Below are 26,290 nucleotides of genomic sequence, written 5' to 3' on the forward strand. Positions count from 1 at the left end.
TGGCTGTCCCTCCAAGCAAATGAGATGCAGAAAAATTAATGCTTGAGACACATCTGCTACTACGGAACAGTCTGCATTTTGAATCAGCCTAAAGTCTGGATCTCCAATTTCAAGCAGCCCAGCTTTACATGTTGTAATAGCGTTTTGTTGCAAGCTCAGTTCAACAGTCTTCCGCAATCTACATAAGAAAATGGAATGTTTGTTTGCATGCATGATGAAGTCCATGTTAAACAGGGAAGTTCTCTGTGAGCGACTTTGTGCTCTATCCCCTCCCCATTTTGCTACCAGAAACGTAGAAGGAGATTACTCTTGTGGTTGTGGCTGTGGACTGAGAATTACAACATGATTTCCTGGCACTGCTACAGATTTGTTGTCTGTTCACTTAATTTGTCCATGTTTTGGAGCCCAACTGACCTCACAGAAGGATTCTTTCTTTTATGCAACCACAATGAAGATGCTTTCTTTCATGTTCGTGAGGGGCCTAGAGTGAACAGAACCACGTGGGGCTTTTGATGCATTGAGATTATATAAATTTTATGTATGTCATTCTTGTTACCTCAGAAAATCTGGGCTTTTCCCCACCAGCAAACAAGCCTTGCAGGCTATGGATTTTCAGAAGCGATAATGAAATTGTGTATTCAAAGTATTTATCTGCCAGTCTGTGTTGGCATAAGCCTCAAACATTGTTCTCAAGCTAGCGCTCCTGAAATTTATTATGAACTAAAAGATGTTCCCAAAAGCCTGCCACTATTGCTGGAGAAAGAATGTACAACAGGGACTGCCATTTAGGCCACCATTTGGAACGGCATTTAGGAGCTTATGCCTGGAATTGACATCCAGAATAATGAGGCTGACATTCAGAGGACCCACCCAGTAAAGAGCGGCAGAAGTGATCTAATTGTTGCTGCTTTTCTTTCAGAATTCTACCCCGACTCTATCTTTTCCTGGCAGTTCCCCAAAATAAATTACTCTAATTGTAACAGAAGTCTGGAATGGAGAAGAGTTATTCTGTTTAGTTTGTGAACTGGTATTTTCAAGTTTCCTTAATGACTAATATAATGGAGAGGTTATTATCAAAATATGCTGGATTCAGAGTATATTAAAGCTCTCTTAGGACCCAGTTTTGTATCTGTTACCATTCAGTCAGCCCAAACACAGCATGATCAAGTCACTTCTTACTTTTTTGGTGGCCATTTCCCATAGCTCAACAGGGAGCCATATACTCAGTAAGGCAGTATTGGCAGTCTGCCTTGCTGCTGGTCAGAGCAACACCAAAACATTAATATATCACATTAGGAAAATCAAAAGGCTTCTTTTTGTCTATTCACCACTCCTTTCCTGAGACAGAGAGAAAGCAACCAGTTATCTGTGAAGTTGTACATATCACTGGCTCTTTTGTTGCATGAGCTCTTCTGTTGTATGGAAGTTTTCTTCTTCCTTTTGTTCCTCATTTCTTCACCGTGGTGAGCAACACCTTCACCGTTACAAGGCAAATCCATGATAATCCATTCCATGAAGTTTATTCATGCCAAAACTGATACTGCTGGGAAGTTTTTCTGGGCTGCTATGTTTCATCTTTATGCAACAGCTCTACTTGTATGCTTAATGTAAAACAATAAGTTTTTATCTCTCCTCATTCTTCATTAATAGCTATGTATCTTTTCCAAATGTTTTAAAATTGAAAATTCTGTGCCTGTTAACACAGGAGATTTTCTGAACAATGAGACATTAACAGGATTAAGGTTTCATAAATACTAAGGAAAATAAACCTGATTGATGGGAAATGATTCTCATTCAGATGACTTAGAAGATCTTGGAACTGAATTAGCATCTATTTAAGATGGAGAGTAACATTTCTCTCTGAAACACACAAAATTTAACACTCAAATGCATCTGAGATGGATGTTGTGGTTTCTCCTCAAAATAACAGTCCTTGCCCAGCATACTGACACTGGTGCAGACAGGTCTAAACTTCTCTGCAGACAACTTTTGCTTTGGGGGACAAGACCCTGAAGCTCACACTTCAATACTTAATTTTGATTCTCATTGGCATATTGACAGTTTGATATATTTTGGCCATTGAGCAGACATTTATGGCCTGAACATTGGACAGGCTGGCTGTTTCAGTTTCATGCTATGGCTTATTTGTTGATGTTCCCAGATTTCCATGTTCACTTGTACAGCCTGCAGAGAAATTTCTTTTGTTTCAGTCATATACTCGTGGTGGCAGAACTTAGCTGAATGGGTGTACATGCTTCTGCCATAATCAAACTCCTTCAGGCTGTGTAGTTTCACATTAAAATTACGTAGGAAAACCAGACCAGATCTTAATCATATTTGGAATGACTGAAAAAATGTAAAAATATCCAGTGGCATAAGGGAATTAAAACTCACATTTTCTGTCAAATAGCTGTAAAATAGCTCTGATTAAACAAATAAGCAATCAAACACACAAAAAAATACAAGGAGCTATGTACTTAAAATTTCATTCACCATGACTCGGAAAAGGAAGGACGTTGACTGAGAGAAAACAGTGAAAGAGAAGGGAAAAAAATGGTCATATTCTAATACAGAAGGAAGCTGCTAATAGGCTATCTGAAAAGGTTTATGGGTGCTTAAATATTTCCATGGATGAACTATTTGAAGAGCTGGAACAGCTCTGCTGTGTTGCTCAGATTGACCATGTCCTAGGATAAGTCAATAGGAATATAACAAATCTTGGAGAAATTTTATAAATGAACAGGGAAATTTACCCTGATCTTTGAGTTGATCCCATTCTTTAAGGATTTTTTTAGTTGAGTGCTTGACAGTTCCAGAGAAATTTCTAGATCTTTGCAGCTCAGTGAATATGTCTCTCCAGTACAGTGTCACAGCCAAAGAAAACAAGAACCAGCAATATAATTAATTATTGTAAAAAGAGGATATATAACACTTCAAATATTAGGCTTGTAAATATATATATATATATACATGCATGTGTATAAAAATATATATATTTTTTTATATCTATTACACATGTGTGCAGTTCAAATTACAAGTGTATATATAGTTTTGAAATATACCAATATAACCATTGCTTTCTTTTCTTTTGGTGACCCCATGGATTCTAGAAGATATTTTCAAAGATCATCTTTAATTTATGTGTGTTCCAGGCCTCCACTTCACCATTCAAAAAGCCACACAAGAACTTAATTTCTAATGGTTAGAAATGTTCTTTTCATTAGCTGAGAAGATATATCCGTAACTAATTTTTGCATTCTTTTGATCTTGTACAAGCATATTTAGTTTTGACAGTCCTTTCTTTTAATTGTGTTTATGAAATAAGTATATTTATAGAAAATAATCATATCCTGCCCCAACTTTTGTTTCACTAGTCTCTTCTTTAAAGATTTGTTCTCTAAAACCCCTTATCATCTGAGTAGGCTGATTTTGCATTGAAATTACTATTCTAAACATAGCTAATCAGAAGTGAGACTTATATTCTAATGAAGTCTTAGTAAAGAATTATACAATAGAATTAATTTTTTCTTCTCTTTACTTAAAATACCCCACCTGCTGCTTCTTCAAATTAAATTGCTTGGGGATAAATAGCATTTAGATTGCTTTATCATCAACAGTTATATACTGCTCCCTTTTCCTTTTGTTAGTGAGACCCCCAATCTGTAGCAGAGTTTCTTCTAATTTGTTCATAAAAGCTGTGATCTTGGACTTTGTCTTAATAAAACAGCTAGTAATATTCTCCAATTTTTGCTACAGATGTCTTGGTCTTTTCAAATATGAGAAATGAACTTCAACTTGGATATGTGAAGGTTCATAAAAACCTACTTGTTCCTACTTGTTCTTTGGAATGATTTGTGATCACATTAGCGCTCACTGTTAGATGTTAGTTTTCAGCATCCCTATTGGGACCTGCTTTCACAATTTTTACACGCCTCAGAAATGTATGCTCAAATTGCCAAGAATTACTGAGGAAGAAGAAATAGAGGTGTGTGTCGATACAGTGATTGGCAGAGCAAAATTAAACATTTCAAAATGCTTGTGCTGAAACTTTTATTCTAATACAGTCACAAAACTCAATGAGAGGAACGTAAGGCCAAAGGAAAACCAAAGATATTTTGATAATTTTTGCTATTCTATCATGCAAAGGGCAGAAAGAGATCTCTTGAATTGAGACACAGATATAAACAAAAATGTGAGAAAGAATCCATATGTTGAAAAGAGAAGACAATTTGAATCTCATAGGCAGAAGATGCTTATTTAGAGAGTTTTACAATTCATCTGACCATTAAAGGAGATGAGGCAACTGATGATTCTGGTAGAGTTGCGGTATCCTGTAACCATTCAGATCAACACAGGCACTATAAACACAAACACTTTGTGCTAGAAACAATTTAGAAGAAATGTGTCAAGACTTACCAACAGCAAGATGATGTGATAGAATCTTCTTGTTAATTTACTTAGGAAGGCAATCTCTGCCACAAATAGATTAAAAACTTTTAGCAACAGTGGCAACAATCTGATGTACCCATATTTCTCTAAATGTTTTTACTGAAGACTCCTGTGTGATGGATTAGAAGACGAAAGTTGAAAACCCCATTATCAGTAGGAGGTAAAACTACCACATCGTTTCTGTTGTTTGTTTCTTTTCTTTTTGTATTGAAGGGGGGCAGGGAGGGGTGTCTGGAGGTGAAAGCCTCTGGAAGAGGGATGCAGGAGACATTTTTTGATTGTTTCCTAACTGGTTTAATATTTAATGTGTTTCTTCCATACTATACTAAAACATACAAATGTTACCTTTGTCTTCCTCAGGAAGCTTCGCACTCATTACATGGCTAGATAACACTGGAGAATGATCACTCACTGGCAGTAATCTGCAGTCCCGGAACCGTTTTACAAAGTGGACAGAGAGGAGTTATGATAATGGTTCCACTGGACATGTGGTGAAATTGTGCAATGTAATATACTATTTTAAATATTATTTTTTTTCCTATCTGAAACAGATTCATTTTAAGGTGGAATCCAGGGCAAAGTTAACATTACATATGAGATGGGGTACTATGACAAAATATTCACAGTTGGGGCTCTAATGAACAAGGACTGGTCTCCTGAGAGGCACGATAAATTCCTCCTAAAGGAAGTTACCCACAAGTTCTTAAACAGATGAAAAGCAGGTATTTTTCTTTTTGTTCCAGCTCTTCCTTTGCTCTTTTTTCTTTAAAGCAGTCAATCTGATGAACAATTTATAATGTAATGAAGTGGGAAGATATTAGTCAGTTTAGAACATTCAGGTGGTCCTAACTATTAATCTAAAGCCATAATTATTAATTTCCTGTCCATATACAGCAATAATTCTAGATAAAACCCTGAAAAAATTCAGACCATTTGAGTCCAAAGGAAGATCTGTTAACTTTGTACACTGATGAGTACATTCAATTTTTGCCATGTTTCCCACTGCACTCAAGCTAGAATCAGCATCCTCAAAAGCTAGTGAACACTCAAGAACTGTCTGAAGATTAAAAAAAACCCTCAAAACAATGAGTAACTGACAGGTCTGATGAAGCAGAATATTCAAAGAAGATAAGAAGATTAATCAGTTAGTACTTTTAATGACTCAATTGTTTTGCCAAATATGATCAATGATATCAAAGAAAACATTCAGCCAAAAGGGAAATAAATATCTGTGGTCCTCGCAGGAGTAATTTATTGAATGAACTTTATTTGTCAAATGTTTTTAGTATCTAGAACTAGAGTCAAGCTGTGAGTAGTGCCAGGCTCAGAGAAATATGGGGATTATGCTACAATACTGGATCTGTTTTTTGTCACTCTTTGATGAAAATTGTCTTTTAGAAGCTTCATTTCACTCACTCTTAATAACATTTTATATTCAGATATCTTTGTAGAAAAGAACATATATACAATATACAGCCAGTTGTAATAGGCTATTCCACATGGATCTTCAGTACATTAATTCTTATTTAATTCTACAAGGTAAATATTCAAGGTTAATAAATTTCACAGAATCACAAAATCAGGTTAGGAGGGACCATAGTGGGTCATCTAGTCCAAACTCCCTGCTCAAGGAGGGTCATCCTAGAGCACATTGCAAAGAATTGCATCCAGATGCAACATCTCCAGTGAGAGAGACCCCACAATGTCTCTGGGCAACTGGTTCCAGTGCATGGTCACCCACAGAGTAAAGGAGTTCTTTCTTGTATTCAGGTGCGAATTGATTTGAATGCAATTTCTGCCTGTTACCTCTTGTTCTGTTGCAGTAGTATCTGGAACATAAAAGTATGGTTCAGACTTTTTGTAATGAGTATAAAGGGTATTAGAAACAAAAGGATGTGATCTATCAATACATCCTCTAAAAGCAGTAATTGGCAATAATTTGAAATGGGAAATCTCTTAGATTATAAATTATCTGTTGTCTCTATTATCAAATTACAAGGAAACTAGGGATGGGGAGGTAATTATATTTGCTTGCTATGCTACTTTGAAAAAAAATGATTGTAGAACGGAAAACAGCAATAAAGATTTTATAAGGGAGGAATTGTTTTCAGAGTGGATTTAATACAATTTAAGGTGTTAAAAATAGGAAATCTGACTGAAACAGTGAAAAGGGAAATAATTGGATCTAATAATTGGAGTAATCAAAAATTCTTATATGCAAAAGTAGCAAGACCAGATATGATTCTGGATGGACTTATTCCTAGAGAGTTAAAAGTGTATACTAAGGTAGCCAGAATTACTCCTGAATTTAAATAAGTCACAAACAAAAATTTTATTAAAATTCACTTCTATCATTAACATAAAAGGAAAATATTGCAAATGTCAAAGCCTTTTAGGGGAATAAATAGAACCAACAAATTTAAATAAAATAGTCTTTTTTGTTCTAAAGCATAAGAAGAGTTCAAAGAAATTTGATTAATAGTTTCAGAAACTATAGCATGATATTGAAACTGAGCAGAAAATGTGCAATGAGTAATTTATTCAAGGTTAAAACTTCATCACAGGAAAAAGTCTGAAAATGACCCCTTAAAATTCAAGGAAAAGGAAACTCCCAGTTTTGGAATTCTGCACTTCCACGTTTCAATCAAACCCTTGTGTTGCCAAGTAAGAAGAGAGCACAATCACAGACTCACATATCATCATTGGTGCTAGAAGGGAATCTCTGTAGATTATCTAGTCCAACTCTTCTGCTAAAGCAGGTTCACCTGGAGCAGGTTGCCCAGGATCACATCCCAGTGGGTTTTGACTGTCTCCAGAGGAGACTCCACACCCTCTCTGAGCAGCCTGCTCCGGGGCTCAGCTTCACAGTATGGAAATTTTTTCCTCACATTCAGATGGAATGTCCTGTGTCTCAGATTGTGTCTTTTGCCCCTTATCCTGTTGCTAGCCACCACTGAAAGGAACACTGACCTATCCGACAAGATGTCACTATCTAGAATGCTTAGTGATAACGGTTCATATAAGAAAGTGATTTGGTTTTGTTGCAGTGTATGAAGCACAAGAAAAATCAACAAAAATATTTCCTTCCATAATCCCTATTAGATGCAACTATCACCCATTTTCTCACATTCCCTTCTGTCATAGGGATCTACCATATAGCAATTAATCCATCGGGGACTTCAAAGCATGTCGGTTTTTTCAGAATGGTGAAGTACAGAGCTTTTTTGAGTAGTGATTTTTTGGCTGGATATAGAGTATGATAAATCTTATGTCTGCCCATTTTTTCTTATTAATTAAACTATTATTTTAGACTGTCTAATGGTATTCTAGAAATGTGGAAGAACACACTAATACAGCAGTATAAACTGTCTAAACAGTTTTTCATTTTCTGAATATGAGCACCACACGCTTAATGTTTTCTTTTAGTAACAGCCTGATAAAGTCTTTTCCTGGTAAAAAAAATCTGGCCAGATTTAAAATTTATTCAAAGATAATAAACCTGAATTTGTCAAGCATTAACTCAACACTATTTTGTTTATTTAATAAGTGGAAGGCATTTCTTTTGTAATTGCATCTTCCTACCTTTTACTCACTGTAAGTTATTTGATACTTTTCCTTTACTATAGCAGCGTTTCCAAGATGAAGTTTTGACTTGTATGTATTCTAATTTTAAAAAGATGAACTTTTTCTGTTGTAGTGTCTAACATGGAGAATTTTCACAGTGTTCTTGGTGAATAAAGATATCATTAAAATTGGAGCTACTAGGCACTAGACCTGTACTCAAGTGATGTATGAGCTTCAGGACTTTTGTATAGTCATACCTATATCTGCATGCATCTGCAGCAGAGCCGCAGGAACCGTGGATTTTTTTGCTTTGGTGAGAGTGGAAATCAGAGACTAGAAGTCTAGGCAGCGAGAAACAAAGGGCTTGAATAAGACATGAGAAAAATTCTTGCATATCTATTGCTGGAAGTGGAAATCTGTATTACATGGGAGCTATGGAGTTGTGGTGTGTAAGAAGAGGTCCCAGGGGACTGCTTCCTCATCCAAGCAAAATTAATTGACATAGCACTTTGCATAAAGAGAAAGTTTTGTGGTCACCCTTTTTTGTGTTGAGCATGCTCAGTTTTCTAATCCAGATGTTTGCATATTCTGTGTCATTGGGAAAAAAAAATCAAATTCATGCTATTCTGGGGTTTACAAGGCGGGCGGTATTACTATACTGATGCATTTACAAAAAATGCCTAAAAGTCTTTAGTACATCAAGACACAATTATAATTTGAGTGTATGTAGTGGTTTTCCAAATAAACAAAAATTGTTAATCATCTGAAGTGAAATGACATAAAGGTTCCCTTCACTTCAAAGTTCTGCCATCTCAAAATCCTTTCTCTCTCTAGGTAGAGAAGATGAGGAAAAAACCACTACTTTCCTCATGAAGTAGCAAAACAAACAAACAAACAAACAAACAAACAAACAAACAAACAAACAAACAAACAAACAAACAAACAAAAAACAACAACAAAAAAAAAAAAAAAAAAAAAGGAAAAAAAGAGGAAAAAAAGCCAGAGGACCAGATAACATGTAATAGCAGCTATAGAGTCCCAGTGAGAATATCAAGCAGCTCTGCCACAGTGGACAAGGCATGAAAGTTGTTGATGTTCTGCTCCTTCTACTAAAGGTTCTGAGATTGAAAGAATGGAGCTCTGAAGTCTTGTACATTTATCTGATCCACTGGGTATTAACTTCACAAATCAGAGCATAATATCTTTTCCTAGAAACTTCCTCATGAATGGTAGTTAGCTTCTTCACAGGATTCTCACATTCTCTCTATGCCACTGTTTTCACCTGGAAAGGATTAGGGTGCTGACATTCACCAGGTAGGAAGTATTCTGCCTGTTAGCACAGGAAAAAGGCTTTACAACTGCCTATGTGTGAAGATAAGTTTTGTTCTAGACGACCCAGAAACACATAGTGTAACACGTGAAGGACTGATAGAATCATCAAGGTTGGAAGACACCTTTAAGATCATGAAGTCCAGTCACCCACACATCACTAGCACTGTACCCTTAAACCACATAATCCAATGCCAGATCCAGACATTTCTTAAACACCTCTGAGCATTGAGACCTCACCACTTCCCTGGGCAACCTATTCCAATCCTAGCCATGGAAATATTTTTTCCTAACATCTAATCTGATTTTCCTGTTTCAACTCAGGTCCATTGCCTCTTGTCCTCTCACTGCAGTCACAGTATAAGGGACAGGTCCCCGCCTCACTACAACCTCTTTTTGGTGAATTTTAGAGAGCAATAAGGTCCCTCCTGAGCCTCCTCTTCTGAAGACTAGGCAGAGAAGGAATGAGAAGACTAAACACACCTAAGAAGAAAAAGTAAAAAAAAAAAAAAAAAAAAAAAAAAAAAAAAAAAAAATCACAAAATCAGGAAGAACTGGTCATCTTTATGATTATTTCACAAACTCACTGAATTGCAGAATCACTGAATATTTCAGATTGGAAAGCACCTCTGAGGCTTTATATTCCAACTCTAGATGAGTTTTGGCTTTCCTATACTCATTCCAGCATGTATTGTCACTACATTTGTCCTCAGCATTTACCTCACTCTCTTTCCGCATTCCGTATATTTCCTTTTTGTATATGAGTTTATTCAAGAGACCCATGTGCATGCTTGTGCATCCATGTTGGTCTCCTGCCACCTTTGCTTGATATTCTGGTCATGAGGGAAAGCCATTCTTGAGCTTGGATATGATGAACTTGATTCCTGAAAAACAACAAGATCTCCTAGACCCCTCTCCTCCCTGCAGTTTCCCCCTGTGGGACTCTTACAAGCAGATCCCTGAATAGGGCAAAATCTGCTCTACTAAAACCCAAAGCTGTGATCCTACTTTCTACGTTGTTCCCTTTTCTCTGGATCCTGAACTCCATAATCTCCTTATCAGTGAAGCCAAGGCCTCCCCTTTCCATGTCCCACAAGGACTTTACTCTTTGTAGGTATCATGTTCAGAAGAGAATCTACCCTTTTCCAAACACTGATGACCTGTCTCAGGAAGCTGTCATCAACTCTCTCTACAAATTCCCTGGGCTGCTTGTGGCTTGATGTACTGCCTACCAGGAGACATCAAGGTGGTTAAAAGTGTCCCATGAAGAAAAAAGCACATGAATACGCACTTCCTTCTGTTGCAAGAAGGGCTTATCTGCTTATTTTTTCCTGTTGAAGCAGCCCATAGCAGATAACCATGACAACATCACCCATGTTTTTCTACTCTCTAACCCATAAGCTCCTGACTGGCTTGCCATCCATCCAAAGGCAGGGCTCCATGCGTGCCTGCTAATTTTTCACATAAAGGACAACTCTCTCTCCTTTCCTCCCCAGCCTGCCCTTTCTAAGGTGTCTGTACCCACCCACTGTAGTACTTTAGTCATGGGAGCTTTCCTGTCCCATTCCTGTGACCCCACTGTGATTCGAGGCCTCAGCTGCACAAAGATCTCTGGTTCCTCCTGCTTGTTCCCCACATTGTGTGCTCTTCAGCTAGTACTTGCTGATTTCCCTCCTCTCAAAAGTGCGATAGCTTTCCACATAATGCTGCTGTCTTGGTACTTGTAAGTGTAGCTATTTGTGTGCATAGGCTTGAGGTGGACCCCCTTTGCATAATTTGACTACTGTCAAAAACTGGTTTTACTCTACTAATTTTTCCTCAAAGAATTCAGTCAGCCATCTGACAGACATTTGATAGATATTAATTAAATGTATAAAATAACATATTTGACAAGTGTTTCTAGTTGTTTGTCTCTCCTAGAAGGATCTGGTTCAGAAACTGTCTAAAATACAAGGCAGATTTGCTGAATATTCATTTAAAGATATCTTAAAATACATGATGCATAGCATTTTTGTTAGCAGTCAGCATAGACTTCAGGATAAAGAGAACAAGAGGATAAAGAAATGTTACACCTAAGGTAGTAGACTCTTAGATCTAGCTTAGTGAGTGCATGCAATTCTGAAGGGGAAGTTTGAGCCCACAAACAGTTTTAAATAGGAAAAAAAAAAAAACAAATCAAAAAAGCAAACCCATACCTGTCTCCTAGCCTGGAGCCTGAACACAGTTTCTTCCCACAAAGGTGTCTGAAAAAATAGCCAGCTATGGAATCAATAATTGTTGACAGAACTTTGAAAAATCTAACCTGTTGTAGTAGCCTTTCATGGGTCTATTTCACATTATGGAGGAGTTAAAGAAACTTAAGTTTACATAACCTAGAAATACTCAGATTGAAATACAGTTTTCCACTGTTCAATATGCAGCTCTTGCAGTTCATGGTTCTATAATATAAACTACTCAATTTACAGACTGAACAAAACTCAGCAAATTGGCTCCTTAGGTTCAGTTCTCCTTCAGTTGTCTCACCCAAGACACTATAAAGAACTGCCTTGTAGGCTTTAACTGTGAATAGCATGCTCTGATCTGCTCCTGCAACTTCGCAATATTTGAACTTTCTGTTTCCCAGGGCACTGCAAAAACCTTTTGCTCCTGTTACTCTTGAAATAAAAAGCAGTGTTCTTTATGAATTTTTAACACAGCACACTTTTCCTGCCAGTGCTTTCAGGCAAGTCACGTCAGTATCTGGACACTTGAATTTGAAGCTCAAAGCCTGACTGCCTCTATTTGTAAACAAGTGTGAACAGCATGAGCACAGTAGTGTCACTTCCCAGTAAATTCAGTGTTAAGAAATTACAAATGTATGTACTATAGAACAGTTTGACAAAGCTGTATTGAAATACATTATTCATAGTAATCTTTTTCAAAACCTGACATTTTTGAAAGTTTTCCATTTTGTGCATCATAAAATTGTAATGTTGGTTTTGAAAATGGGGAAAACATCAACAAAAAACCCCCGCTGAATGTGTTTAGCCTTTTGCTTTCAAAAAATCTTTTCTGAAGCAACAAATTCTGTTGCTCTTTCCTCACCTTAAGCGTGGCTCATTTTTTCTATAATTATTGCAAATGAATTACTGCTGATCTTTATCCACTGTGGCATTCCCAGCCTGCATCCTGTGTATGTGTGCATGTGTGTGGTCAGGGGAAACAATATGTGTCAAGACTGCCTTATAAAATCACTTCTAAGCCTTTAACCTTCAGCAGAACACTGAATAATTGAGGGGTCTATGGGCACTGACATTTATGGCAAAGCAGGAAAATAGATGTCTGTTGATGGGGCTCTATCTCTGATCGTAGTTCACAGCCCCTTTCAGTGGTGGAGTTAACATTGCCTCCTTGACGTCAGGCACCGCAGTGTTGGCTGCCAGATGGTACCAGGCTGACAGTCCCAAGTCTCCTGTGCCAATGGTAGCTGTTTTACAACGTAATTCAATCACTATCAGTACTTATTTCTCCCCTCTTCCTCCATGCTAGTCACTTACTGACTTTTCCTTCACACTCTTTACTTTTGAAAGGTGTTAGCACAAGGGAAAATAAAAGAGAGCATTTACCAACTTCAATCTTCATAAATTTCAGGGTTTGTTTCACACCCCCTTCATTAGTCTAGCACTATTTATGAATGTAGTTTGATTTGTAAGAGCTGTCTCCTGAATGCAAGGAAAGTTTATGTGTTTGAAAATATCATTGTGACCTAAATGGATTAGTCAGTTTGTTGAGTTTTGCTAACTCATTGAATTATGGTTTTTTCTGTCAGAAGACTTTATCACACTTGTGAAATCCTAAGTGGCTGTTACAAATCTTATCTGAAACAACTGTTACAGATTTTATAGGCTTATGTTTATGTACCTTGAATATTCATCCATGAGTCTTTAATTTTCAAAATATATTTTTCCTCCACTGGGAAAATGTCCCACCCTGCACAAATAGCTTTTCCACTCTTTCTTTAAAACATTACAGTAAATTAATATTGATTTCCTTTTTTCTTCATTCTAATAAAAAAAAAAAAAAAAAAACAAAACTGTGGTGAAGAGTTTGTGGATTTATTCTGAACATGAGGGCAGCTGAAGAAGGATGCATTCCCAGTGTCCCAACCTCTGATTTGCACTGTAGCCTCCACTAAAAATGCATTTTTCCAAGAGACAGAGCCTAGCTTGGTAAAAAAATCAGATCAGCTCTGAATCAGGTGCACTAATGTGGGGAGGAAAAGTTGTATTCTTTCCCCAATAAAACTCTGATCACCCCCACAGGAATAAATGTCTGTACTAAAATACCTTGCTTTGGGATTACTATAGTGAAGACTTCCAATGGTACTGTTCATCCTTTTATGACAGCTACTTCCATTTGATTTTCACTGGAGGCTGACAAATTTACTCTTAAATTTAAAATAACATAATTTAAAAAATATATCATGTAGAAGGCTAATGATCTTTTCAATGTCAGCTGCTGAGAAATCCCACAAATCATAACTGTTAATTAATATTTTCCATAGCCTAATGATCTTTCTATTCAAGAGGCAACCTACTTTGTGTGTCCTGAAACCATCTGCTCAGCTTTGCAATTCCTGCTTGTTCAATTTAATAATGAAGAGAAGTTTTGAGCAAAAAAATTCAAGTCCATGAGCAAAGTAAGATCTGCGTCATAGCACATAGCTAACAAAGGCGTGTGCTAAGGAACTGAGGTGTCCTTTCCCTCCTCCTCTGCTTTTTTTTTTCCTTTTTTTTTTTTTTTTTTTTTTTTTTTTTTTAAGTGGAACACACTGATGTATGTGTAGCTATACAGCCTTCTTTTCATCAATGATAATTTACAGCTTTTGGCTGCCACTCTCCAGTTCTGTCACTTGAGCTTCTGACCCTGCTGGCCTGGCTATTCTGAGAGGAGCCGAAGTAGTAGGAAAGTCCATCACTGAAGGATGAACATTAATTTTGCACTTCCTTTCTGAGCTGTATGTTTGTTGCTGATGTTGCCTTCACCACAACACAGATATATCCAAAACCTTACAGAACTGAAGATAGCTACTTACATGAAAATCTAAAATCTCAGATGTACCTTATAAACATAAATTTACAGCTGCACATGCAACTCTAAGATTAAGGTCTTTATTCTATCTGTGTAGCTCTGTGTGTAATGTCCCAAACCTGCAGTATACAGCATGTCTATACAGAATATCTAAATACCTAGAATATAAATCCCTAAATATGGATATATAAATAAATATTTCTCTGTGTGAATACAGAAGTGAAAAGACCAGATGCATAAAACCTGTGGATTAAGCCCCAGGACATGCAGTAGAATAGGCAGTCATACTCCAGCAAGCAAGCCATAAAATCCATTGTGGGAGGCATCATCTTCAAAAAAAGATTCCCAAATGCAGAGTGGGGAGCTGAATAGCTGACAAGCTATATGGCAGGTACTGAAGACTGTGTGCACTGTCTTCTGCATGTTTCTTGAAGAGTTTGACATGGGGAAGTGCTAAGGCCTGCATGAGAAGAGAAAAAAACCCAGGCACAGTAAAAGCCAGGGTCTGACTGGCTGGAAAGCAGCTTTGCATAAAAGAACCTGGGGGTTCCTAGTGAGCAGCAAGTTGAACATGACCTGACAATGTGCCCTTGTGGCAAAAAAAGGCAGATTGTGTCCTGCATTAACAGCAGTATTGCCAGCAGGCTAAGGGAAGTGATCCTTTTCTATTCAATACTGGTGAGGCAACACCTAGAGGGATGGGTCCAGTTCCGGGCAAAAAGAAAGACATGGACACTCTGGAGACAGTCCAACAAAGGACCACTGGGATGATGAGGAGACTGGAGCATCTTATGAACAAGGATATGATGAGAGACCTGGAGCAATTTAGCCTGGAGAAGAGAAGGTTCACTGGGGAATTTCATTAGTGCATGTAAATACCTGAAGAGAGGGGGCAAAGAGGATGGAGCCAGGCTCTTTTCAGTGGTGCCCAGTGACAGGACAAGAGGCAACGGGCAAAAATTGTAACACAGTATGTCCCATGTGAACATCAGGAAATAGTGACAATGGTTGCATGGAGAGATTGTGGAATGTCCCACCTTGGACATATTCAGCAGCCATCAGCACCTGCTCTAGAAGCCCTGCCTGACCAGGGACATCAGACCAGAAGGCCTCCTGAGGTTGCTTTCAACTCCAGCCATGCTGGGGAACTGTGACAGGTTTGATGTCAATTTACTGATAATATGAAGCAGAAAAAAGCCCACAAAAATGCTGAAAGATGTAGGTGTGTTCAGTAACTGTATAAAACTTCAAACTGTAACCAGTATTTTAGAATATAAAACCAATATAGCACATCCCCACTGAAAACAATTCAAAGTAATTATTTTGGCATTCATTGTTCACTGTCACCTCATCTATTCTAAATAATTTGTTTTTGTTTTTTTTAATAAGTCCACTATAGGCCTGATGTTGGATTGTTTACCACATTTTTATTACCATAGTCCTGCCATTTACAATTTTTCTTTTCTTTAATTTTATGTCTGGTACTCGTTGAAATAAACATGAAGATTAAGAAATGAGCACATTATTAAAGGATTAAAAAAATAAGTGGTTTTTATCACTTTTTTTTCAGATCTCCTCATATCATTTATTTATTCATCCTTTGCATATTCAGTTATCCATATAGATGTCAATAAAGGATGATGTTACCTGCTCTTTGCAGGATAAATCTAATTTATTTGGTTGACAGATCTTGTACCCTAAAGGTAGGTATCAGATTCTTTAATATTAATTATGACTGGGATTAATCTTCCAACGTGTTGGGGTCCCCACAACCTCTCAACTTTGCAGAACAAGAGTGTATTCCCGTATCTGGAGAATTTGAATATTTTTCTCTGGACTTTCAAATCTTCTGTGTGACTTCAAGCAGCAGTTCAAATTCCAGGTCTCAGTTTTCAACATCTTCAGTGTTGTGGCCAGTTTATCAGAGATTGCATATTAATTCATGAGCAACCTTTCAGAACAGTACAGGGGACAATGCCTGGGTTGAAGATACTGAGAGGGTGAAGTAAACTTAAAACTTAATGGGCATAATGAGTAAATTACATTCTTTCTAAAACTGATCACTTCAGGTCACATTGTCAGACTAACAGTGAATTGTTAGGGATGGGTGGAAGTGTCACCATGGCTGCAATCAGTGGACCACAGTGGATGTGAGATCTTGGTTGCAAAAGGCTGGATTAAGGATGACAAAATAAGTGCAAAATCCCAATTCATAATAGTTTGCCATCCCATTGATGTAATGTATCCTTTAAATAGAGAACTCATCTATGAGAGACACTTTTTCCTCTACTTCCAGAACTGTATCTTATGAGGATTAATTAAGGATTATTTGAAGACTTCTGAATGAATAGCACAGAGTTCCCATGTGTGTTGTCCATTTTTATATGACAAAGAGACATGGCAAGTGGCTGATGCAGAAGTGTTTGCTGTCATGTGTTCATTTAGCATAGAGTTCCTCTTTCTACTTCCATCTATTGGACCATAAGACTGCTAGAACTTTTCCATAATCTGTTAAGCAGACACAGCAGCATCTGAAATAAATGTAATGCATTAGAGTCAAATCTGAATACATAGCCATGCTCATTTTACATCCTATATTTCATTTTGAATAGCATATAATTTCATTTTTATTGCAGAAAAAGCTGCAACTTCAATTTACAGCCTATATAGATACAAAGACAATTGCACTTTTCTGATCCTAAAATTGTGGATGAAACTTCTGCTATCAAAAGATCCATTTGAATTCATATTTTACACTGCCAATGAAAGACACAGATCTACAGCTGATAGAGTGTCTCCTAACACTGGTGGAAGTTCAAAGTCCTCTACACTACAAAGCCCAAAAGCCTGTATAATTTTTAATTTCTTGTCATTTGCAAATTATACTTGTATTCTAATTTGTGTAAATTCTTATTGAGTAACCAGTTTTCATTTTAGAAATTACCATATAGAGGTATGTATATCCACAAATCATTTTATGCATCAGCAGCACTATTCAGAAGATTATGTAAACAGTGCCCAGGAGTTTGAAGTACATTGCAGCAGTCAAAATACAAGTGACACTGCTTGTAATCCTTGTGTTCAAGGTATGTAGGATTTGGAAATTGTTTTAATCTATGACACTCACAGTCTGACTACATTCTAGTACAGAAAATGCCAAATGTGCAGAAGTCACTGCATCAGTACTGAAATGGCACAGAATAATAAAAGCCTAACTTCTTTCCTTATTGATGAAAAAAAAAAATTTAAACATTATAATAAGACTTTTTGAGGTGGGTGTTAGATACACTGTGGATAGTTGGGAGCAAAACATAAGTTATCATCCTGTGACTAGGAAAAAGAGAGGCAGTCTGAAAGCTTTGCACATGCTGAAAGGAGAAACAAGCAGGATAATTAGTCTAAAAAGACAGATTTTCACTTTGCAAAACAGGTTACCATTTGCAGAATTGGATTAGATAACTCTCCCCGTGCACTTTCAGTGTTCTGTGTACCTTTTCATCATTATTGTGTGTAATCTGACAACTAGTAATTGCAGTTACAAATGGGAGACTTGATTATTTAAGTAAGGCCAGTAATAGGAGGGGTTTGAAGAAAAATGAGCAATACCTTGCTCAAAATTATTGAATACATTCTTTTTCTTTTTTCACTGGAAAAGATACCTTTGGTGATAAAGATATTATGCATAATTCAAAGTAAAAATTAGCTGCACAACATTTTTTTGCTCAGGACATCATTTTTGTAGGCCATGGACTGCAATTTGTAGCACTTTAAGGCTTCTATGGTGGAACTAAGCCATCCTCACTCTTTTCCCCCTTTAGACTTGTTATCAAAATGAGAAGTATTTCTATTTAAAGAAGTCTTTCAGAAAAAGTCACTTCTAAGCAGCTAAGATTCATTGTCATAGTGACATTTTAAAATGTTATTCATAGTTTGCTTTTTTTCTTTGCAAGTTACAATGGAGTAATTTATTCTGAGTAAAATATCTGAGAATGTAAATACATTTATAAATTAAAAACATCATATCATCCCCGTCTGCTGATAATAAGATCTGCATCAAGCTCTCAGCTTCATTGGACAAGGAGATTTAAAGGATTACGTGAGTTAGTGTCAAACATCAGCTGATGAACGAAAGCTCCTAAACTCCATATGCTCCACTAGCACAGAGTTTGAGCTTCAACAATTGTTGGACTAAAAAGTGGCAGAAGAAATACTTTGTTTTCTGGCTCTGAGCTACTGATTTGCCATATCTTTTGATACAGAAAACAATGGAAGTTGAAAGTGTTGACTTGGAAAACATTTTATATATTCCTTCAGTAAACTGATTCAGTACTTTGAACCCAAAATCTGCAATTTCTGGAGTCAACCCTATTTAAAAGAACAAACCAGATCATACAGATAAGCAAAGTTCTAACTCATCCTCCTGTCTCCCAGAAAAGTAAAGGGTGAGAAAACAGACAAGAGTTAAAAATCCCGTAGAAATTTCTTGGCATGATGAGTCTATAACCATGGCTTTTTCATCCAAAACAGCATTTCTGATTCTAGCCTTCTAGAGAACAAATGTTAGATTGACACTTTTTGGAGGTTGAGGTTTTCTGGACCACCAGGTTAGGGAAGGAATAAATAGATCTTTTTACAACTTGGAGGAAAAATAAAACATCAAAGTAACAATGTGACGTTTGTAATCTAACGGTATTTGACTTTCCTTCATGCCATCCAACCAGAGTTGTTTTGTACCCTGAAGAAAGAACAAGATCACAGTATTTGCATATAGACTGGTGGACATACAAGTCAAACACTGCTCTCACATTCAAAATCAGATGAAACAGATAAATCTACAGCTTCTATCTTGTTTCACTACTGAGATTATACATGAATAGATAATAACAGAACCTGAACATAAACCCTTTTGAAGTCTGTGGTTTAACTATTTTATATCAAATAAAGAAGACGCAATTGTCTGTTTGAAACAACTCACAATCACTGATGCTAAATACGATACATTCCTTGTTCCTGATCACTGATATTCAACCAGACCCCAGAAAACTTAAAGATAAAAACCACTTCCTTATGTCTAGGTGGTGTTTCAGATGCGTCAGATTTTTCAAAGAAGAAACAATAGGAAAGAACATGGGAAGAAAAATACCAGAGCATTAGCATTCTTAGCAAATTATCCTAATACGTAAGTTTTGCTCATGTAAGATTCAAGTAGTTCTAGATCATTCTATGGAAATAATAGTTATTAAAAAATCTTTAAAATAACTCAGTAGTATCTGAAAGACATGATGACAGATCAAGTGGTGATGTTGGTATATAATTTTTCATAATTGCGTTTGTATAAAAATGTTACTTGTATTAATCATCTTTGAATGTAAACATCGAAGATTGCATTGTAAAATACTTTCTGAAGAGAGCATCAGTATTCATAATATTAAATGCCATTACTACTTACATGAGGAGCACTGCTCCATTATATCTTAGCAATTACTAAGACAAAATTAGAACTTGTAATCTTGTTACTTCTAAAGCAGGTATGCTCTCCTCATTGCCGTGCATCTTTCAGTTCTCTCAGACTCATTTTAATCCACATTGAATGAATTTTTTAAATAATATGAAGAGCAACAGCTACAATTTAAGTGTTTCCTCTGACATGGATCTTAAACAGATTTTCAGGTATTGGATTCTATGGGATGCTTAATCATTTTCCCTGGCTAATGTAAATATTTTCTTGTATTTTCAAACAGTTCAGTATATCTTAGTAGGTTTTGTAAATGGAATATTTCTTTCCCTCCTTAGGTTAAGTCAGCTGACTGTTTTCTGCTTAGTTTTGAACACAATAGTACTAACTCATAAAATTAATTCCCATTTTGTGGGATTGTCAGAAATGAGGATTGCTCTGACCCCTGTTTGAACTCATCAGCTGAAATGAAGTTGTTCAGTGAGCTGGAGAAGACAAAGCTGAGTTCCAAGAAATTAATCAACTCCATCAGCCTCCACGATAGGCCTGAAAATGGCACACATCAGACTGACCCTGAGCAGCTCTGGATTCCCTCCGTAAATGAAAGTCATCATTCCTGGCAAGGAAGATACTAAATTATAGGCTTTTAAATTTAATTTTCAGTTTACTTGTGTTTTCGATTAGTGTGCCATGTTTCATAAAGATGGTAGTACCTTTAAGTAGTAAATGCCCTTCATCTACCAGCTCGATCCCTGTTGTAATAAAAAGGTAAATTTGAACTAAAAACTGTTAGCAAATGAAACATGTGGTTGGTTTTTCCCCCCTTTTCTCTTTCCTTTCTCAGTGACACCTTAAGCAACAACACCAAATTATTTTCTTCATACCAAAATCAATAACAGGCTTGGAAATAAAAAGTAGCCCCACAGCCTGAGGCCACAGATTTTCATGACAGGCTACTAAAACTATCTTTCAGTAGCCTGAAGGTCTGCCAGCTAATCATTCACTTTCCTTTCACTATTTAGTTGTCGGATATCTCTCCGGGCTAGTAAAACTTAAAGGCTATGTGACAAATTGTCTGCTAAAGAAATGTTGTCCATTTTTATCTTTGTGGAACTTCAATCTTTAGCACATAGGCTGGAAAGTTCACATTGCTTTGGAAGGAAGAGAGAAATTCAAATGCCAACTAATCTTAAATCCTTAATGCTATCTTATTTTATTACATGCAAAGCATAAAAGCTATAGTTGTATAACTTTACAAATCAGTAGTAGTAAAAATGCAATTTTTTCTGGAGAAGCAAGATGGATAAAAAAGGGAAAACAAGTTTAAGGTTCTTTAGTTCAAGTCTCAAAGGTGAGGGACAATAGCAATTAAGACTGAATATCTTAAGTAGGTTTCCCCTCCCTTGTACCTACGCATGACAATATAATCTATACGTAACTATAAACATGAAAAAAATTATATATAAATTATATATAATACATATATTATATGAAATTATATAAATAAATAATATAATTGCAGGTTACTATAGGAATTCCCAGCATCCATTGTAAGTGATACCTATCCTACAGCAAAGCTGACAGGATATTGGAATGTGATGAATGCTGTTAACTCTCCTCAAAGTTCTCTTTTACACAGGTTTTTATTTAAATATATAAATGTATACACTTACCCTAGGTAGTAAAATTTCATTCCTACCTTTTCAAAGGGTCAAACAACTTGAATGGTTACCAAATAACAAATCTAGTGACTGCCTAATAATCTCAACAGTAATTTCCCCATTAACGCATTTGGGAGATATTTAATAAACTAGATTGATGGGCAACTTTCTAGTATTCCAGACTAACCATGTGTTCCTAGATTTGTGCTTACATAATCTTTCAAGTGCATGGCTTGAGGCAAAATATGCACCTTTGCTTCTTTACTCTTCTTCAACATTTCCAGTGTTTCCCTTTTCCCTTTACACCTCTATTCCCTCCAAATTTTGTCCTGGAAGGGCTTTTGCAGATAAACCAACCTAAAGCTTTCAGATATATAAGTATAATCTATGCTAAACCTTTACATCATCTTAAACAGATTACATCAATATAAGTCTTTAGATCATCTTAAATACCTCAGACCTATTAATTTGTTCTCTAATAGGCATTTAGCAACAGAGGTGCGTAGATAAGGGGTGACTAGGGTGGGGGCAAGACAGTTAAATCTAGTATGAAGTAGTGAAGTGCTTTGCCACAGTGGCTATGTGATAAATTTTAGTGATTAACCTTTGTGGCCTGAAATATCCTGCCATAGTGGATAGTGTATGTCTGTTTAGCCTAGTTAAAAAGCAACATGTCTTCTCAACCTTAATTACTGCTTACTGGCTTTCACATCTGAGAAGCAAGTTTTGAGGTGCTTCAATTCTCTGTCACTGTAATGGAGAAGTAGCTTGAGGAGTCAATTATTTCAAAAGTTTTTCATTGTGAACAGGAAAGTGCAGTCACTTCCATTGTATGTGTGTATTGTACACAAAAACACACATAAAGGAAAAAGGTGATTTGTACTCTTTTTCCACTGTTCTTTTGAAACAAGCACAGTCAGAAGGAGCAAACTCCCTGTCCTGTCACAGATCCTTTCCATTTCCACACTACCATTCTCCTTAAAAAAAATATCTTGCTGCTGGTGAAAATGATCAGACTAAATGTGTGATGGTTGGTTTATTATAAAACCAGGAAAAAAGACTATAGATGATCTGAACATCTAAGGGTAGATAATGTGACCAGACTTAAAATATCCGTTAAAGGGACCTTTTGAAGCCTTAAACTCCTTATAATCTGAAGAGAAAGTAGAACAGACAAGTGATAAAGATTTAAACAGAATGGTAGTAGTAGACATGAAGTTCTTGGAAAAGCTGTTGAAACTCTGAAGTTTTCTTGTTAAGGCAGGAACCAGGCAGCCTCATGACTTTACTTACTAGAGTGTGAACATCCAAATTTGCATCAGGCTTGCATACTTCACCTTAGGTGGATGTAAGGGACAATATTCATGTAAATATTTCACCTTCACATGGTATTTTCCATGCTTATTTTCTAAAGCAAAATAGTCTTATGAGTTATGAGTAACTCTTTCCTTTGGAGGGGGATAATGATTCATCAGGATCACTACAACGCTGCTGATCCTCAGTGCTCAGCTGAGTGAGTGTGCACCCTCGCTGCAAAGTAGAAAGGCTAAAAATCCCGAAGTAATTTCAAATAAAGGTGGCCAGTTTGGGTTGAGTAAATGGGTACTATATACTCAAAAGCATTTTGCATGTTTAGGGGAAGGAGCCCTGTAAGAGCACTTAAATAGAAACTTAATAAACTTCTTGCTTCAGAGTCTTTGAAGCATAATTACTGAGACATGAGGGAGAATGTTATTGTTGCTTGATTTTACCATGTGTCTGGTATAGAAGTATACTTGATAATATACAGTGCTGGGATAAGCAAGACATTATTTTCAGTTATCTGTCTGTTGTGTCTAAGATCACCACTCCCTCTGCTATGATCACCACTGGAGAGACAACGAATTAATGATACAAAATAATGACACAGTTGAGCTGTATTAAGTTTTATAAAAGCAGAGTATTTATGCTAATAGCTGACCGTTTCAGTTTATATTAATAACCACTAATTCTTGCATGTTAGTTCCTGCAAACCTACTCAGAGATATATTCAAAATTAAAATGCAGGCAGTCAGATGTTTTACATGAATCGTGGATCAATCACAAATGTCTTGATATTTCATATTCCCATCTGCAGTTCAACAAAGAGGCCACAATTCAAATGTTCTGAAAAACATTATTATTATTTTCCCCAAAGCATACTTTGCAACACCTTGGAAATTAAGGTCTATCTACACATGCATTCAGATATTCAGCTCCAGTCTCCCCTTTGTTTTGATAAATTATATTTCTGTCTTGTGCCCATCTCTCCCTATGAAGGCATCATTTGTTTTCTTCCCCTTGCTGGTGCTGGGCCTCAGTACAGGCATCCTCAATGACACATGCTGGTGGAAACAAGGTGAGAACACTGGTGCAGACCTCTTCTGCTCTGTGTCAGTTATGCCATTATTGGCACTTGATCTAGTGGCATGCATTTGTTTAATGAAGCATGGTTGCTTTAACCTTCGAGACTGTCCCTCTCTGAGAAGCATCAGCTCTCTCCCAGAAATTGAGCCATGACTCAGTAACATGCCAGTTATTACTGCAATAAAAACCGTCCCCCCACAGCAAAGGCCACAGCAAAGAGAACTTTGATAATCTTCTACAGCTATTTGTACGTTTTACTCTTCACATGAAGAGTTAACTCATAGTTACTGAATATACTAAACATTGTTTTATTGGAAAGTGATAAAAAATTCCAGCCCTGAACTTTTGAATTTTTCTTACATTTATCCTTTACATGACTTGATTCAATACAGAAATAAGGCCTCAAAGTCTAATAATTATATTAGTTATTTTCTTTTGAAACTAAAATATCAGTAGGAACAAGCTTCCTGTCTTTATATTACCTTGAAAATACTAGCCTTAAAAAAGATGTGATTTGCATTGGTTAGACAGAAAAATCACATATATAACTAGAAGTTGGGACCTCAGTCTCTTGTCATTTAGTAAGTACAGAGGAACAGCCCTATATGGTTAACAGATACTATAAAGGTTGTTTTATGTCTATGTTAACATCAGAGACTTACTGCAAACATCAAAATCAGTAAGGGTTTTAATTCAACTGAACAAAGATGTGTTTGAGGCAAATCATCGTTGTATTTCAGGAGCTCTTTTCCTGCTTTTTCTTGAAATTTTGCTAACCAGAAGGTGACTACTATTACTCTTATTGCTAAATTTTATTCTTAGTGCTTGATTCCAAAACAGCTGCCTGTGCCCCTGAAAGAGGAATTCAGCTGAGATTTATTTAATACTTCAGTTGCATACATGCCAAGTCACAGATCTTCTAGCTTGACTACTAACATAAATCAAAAGATCTTGTGAAAACAACAAGTTCCTGTCTAGGAACTGGTAGTGCTATAGAGAATATGGTCTTGGAAGCAATACAAATGTTCAGCTATTTACCTCCTTTCTTTGTAAACAAGATATTATGAACAGAAAGATTACAAATTGTAAAAATGCAAATAAATGGTTGACTACTTCTTTACACACTTTTTTGAGTTGGATACATTTTCTAATGGGGTTTTTAAACAAAGGCTTTGTGACACATTAATACTGCTGCTTGTGGTTATGATGAAAGCTTGGTGTTACTAAAACATCAAAGGCAATGATTCAGTGTGAATTTCTCTGATTTGAGCATTGATGATAACCTTTGTCTAAAACACTAGGCTGGGACATTTGTATTGTTAAACACTTGTGCTGCATTGACCTTTCTCAGGATTGTTTGCAGTTGGATATTTCAACACACCGTACCTGCAATTGTATTGACTAGAGTATTTTGCCTGTCAGGATTAAGTTAATGTTGTTATCTTTGGCTGTAATGAGTTTTGAGCCTGCTGATGCCTGCCTGCAAATGCAACTGTAAATTACTTTACAGTAAGGCGTGATGATTTGCTAAGTCTCTTGATAGGTTCTTTAGTCAGATTTAGTGTAAAATATAAGGTGAAAAAGTTTTTGTGCTCTGACATTCTGCATTGCGGTTGATGTTTTCAGAACCTTAGCTCTTATATACATATAAGAAATTTAATTAATGTCCTGGAAATTTCAACTCTTTCCTACCAAAGTAGGGGGAAAAAAAGTAAAGAATATATAGATGGTCATGTGATCTCAATTTTTCCGTCTTATTTTTAAAATTAATGGGAACTTCTAGGTTTCATGTAAAAATATTTACAACCTTGTAACTGAGCCCAGTTGCACAGACAATTGGCACACTATCCTCAAGTGCTTTCAGCAAGATCTGCCACTGATCTCATGCTTCCTTATGTTTCCTCTTTCAAATCATGTGGGTGAGACAAGAAAGCAGGCCAGGACAGAGAAATTGAGTGTGCACATTGTCTGTCCCATGGCTGATGTGCTGGGTGTGTCTCCTGCCCAGCCACAAATGTAAAACTCCTGTACAAATTCCTATAATTTGCATCTCACTTAGTGTGATACCCTTTTTCTGCTTTTGACAAATACAGCATTACCTTGTTTATATTTGTTCAGGACAAGTCTGTAAAAGCTGGACAGGAGCTAACTCAGGGTTATGGTGCTGAAAAGAGTGGCTCTTTGCCTATCATATCAAGCATCAAGCTCCTAGTTTCCAATCCGAGTAGCCACAGGAACCTAGCTGCATCTTACTTATTATCATGCTGAATTTAATGAGAGATGAGGCAAAATGGGTGCTGTAATACAGTGACCAGTGTAATCTCAGAGATCTGAAAGGACGTGTCACCTCAGCAGGGTGACACATTGGGAAATGCTG

The sequence above is a fragment of the Onychostruthus taczanowskii genome, unplaced genomic scaffold (assembly GCF_017590055.1).
Source record: "Onychostruthus taczanowskii isolate IOZ18803 unplaced genomic scaffold, ASM1759005v1 scaffold29, whole genome shotgun sequence".
In the NCBI taxonomy this organism is placed as follows: Eukaryota; Metazoa; Chordata; class Aves; order Passeriformes; family Passeridae; genus Onychostruthus; species Onychostruthus taczanowskii.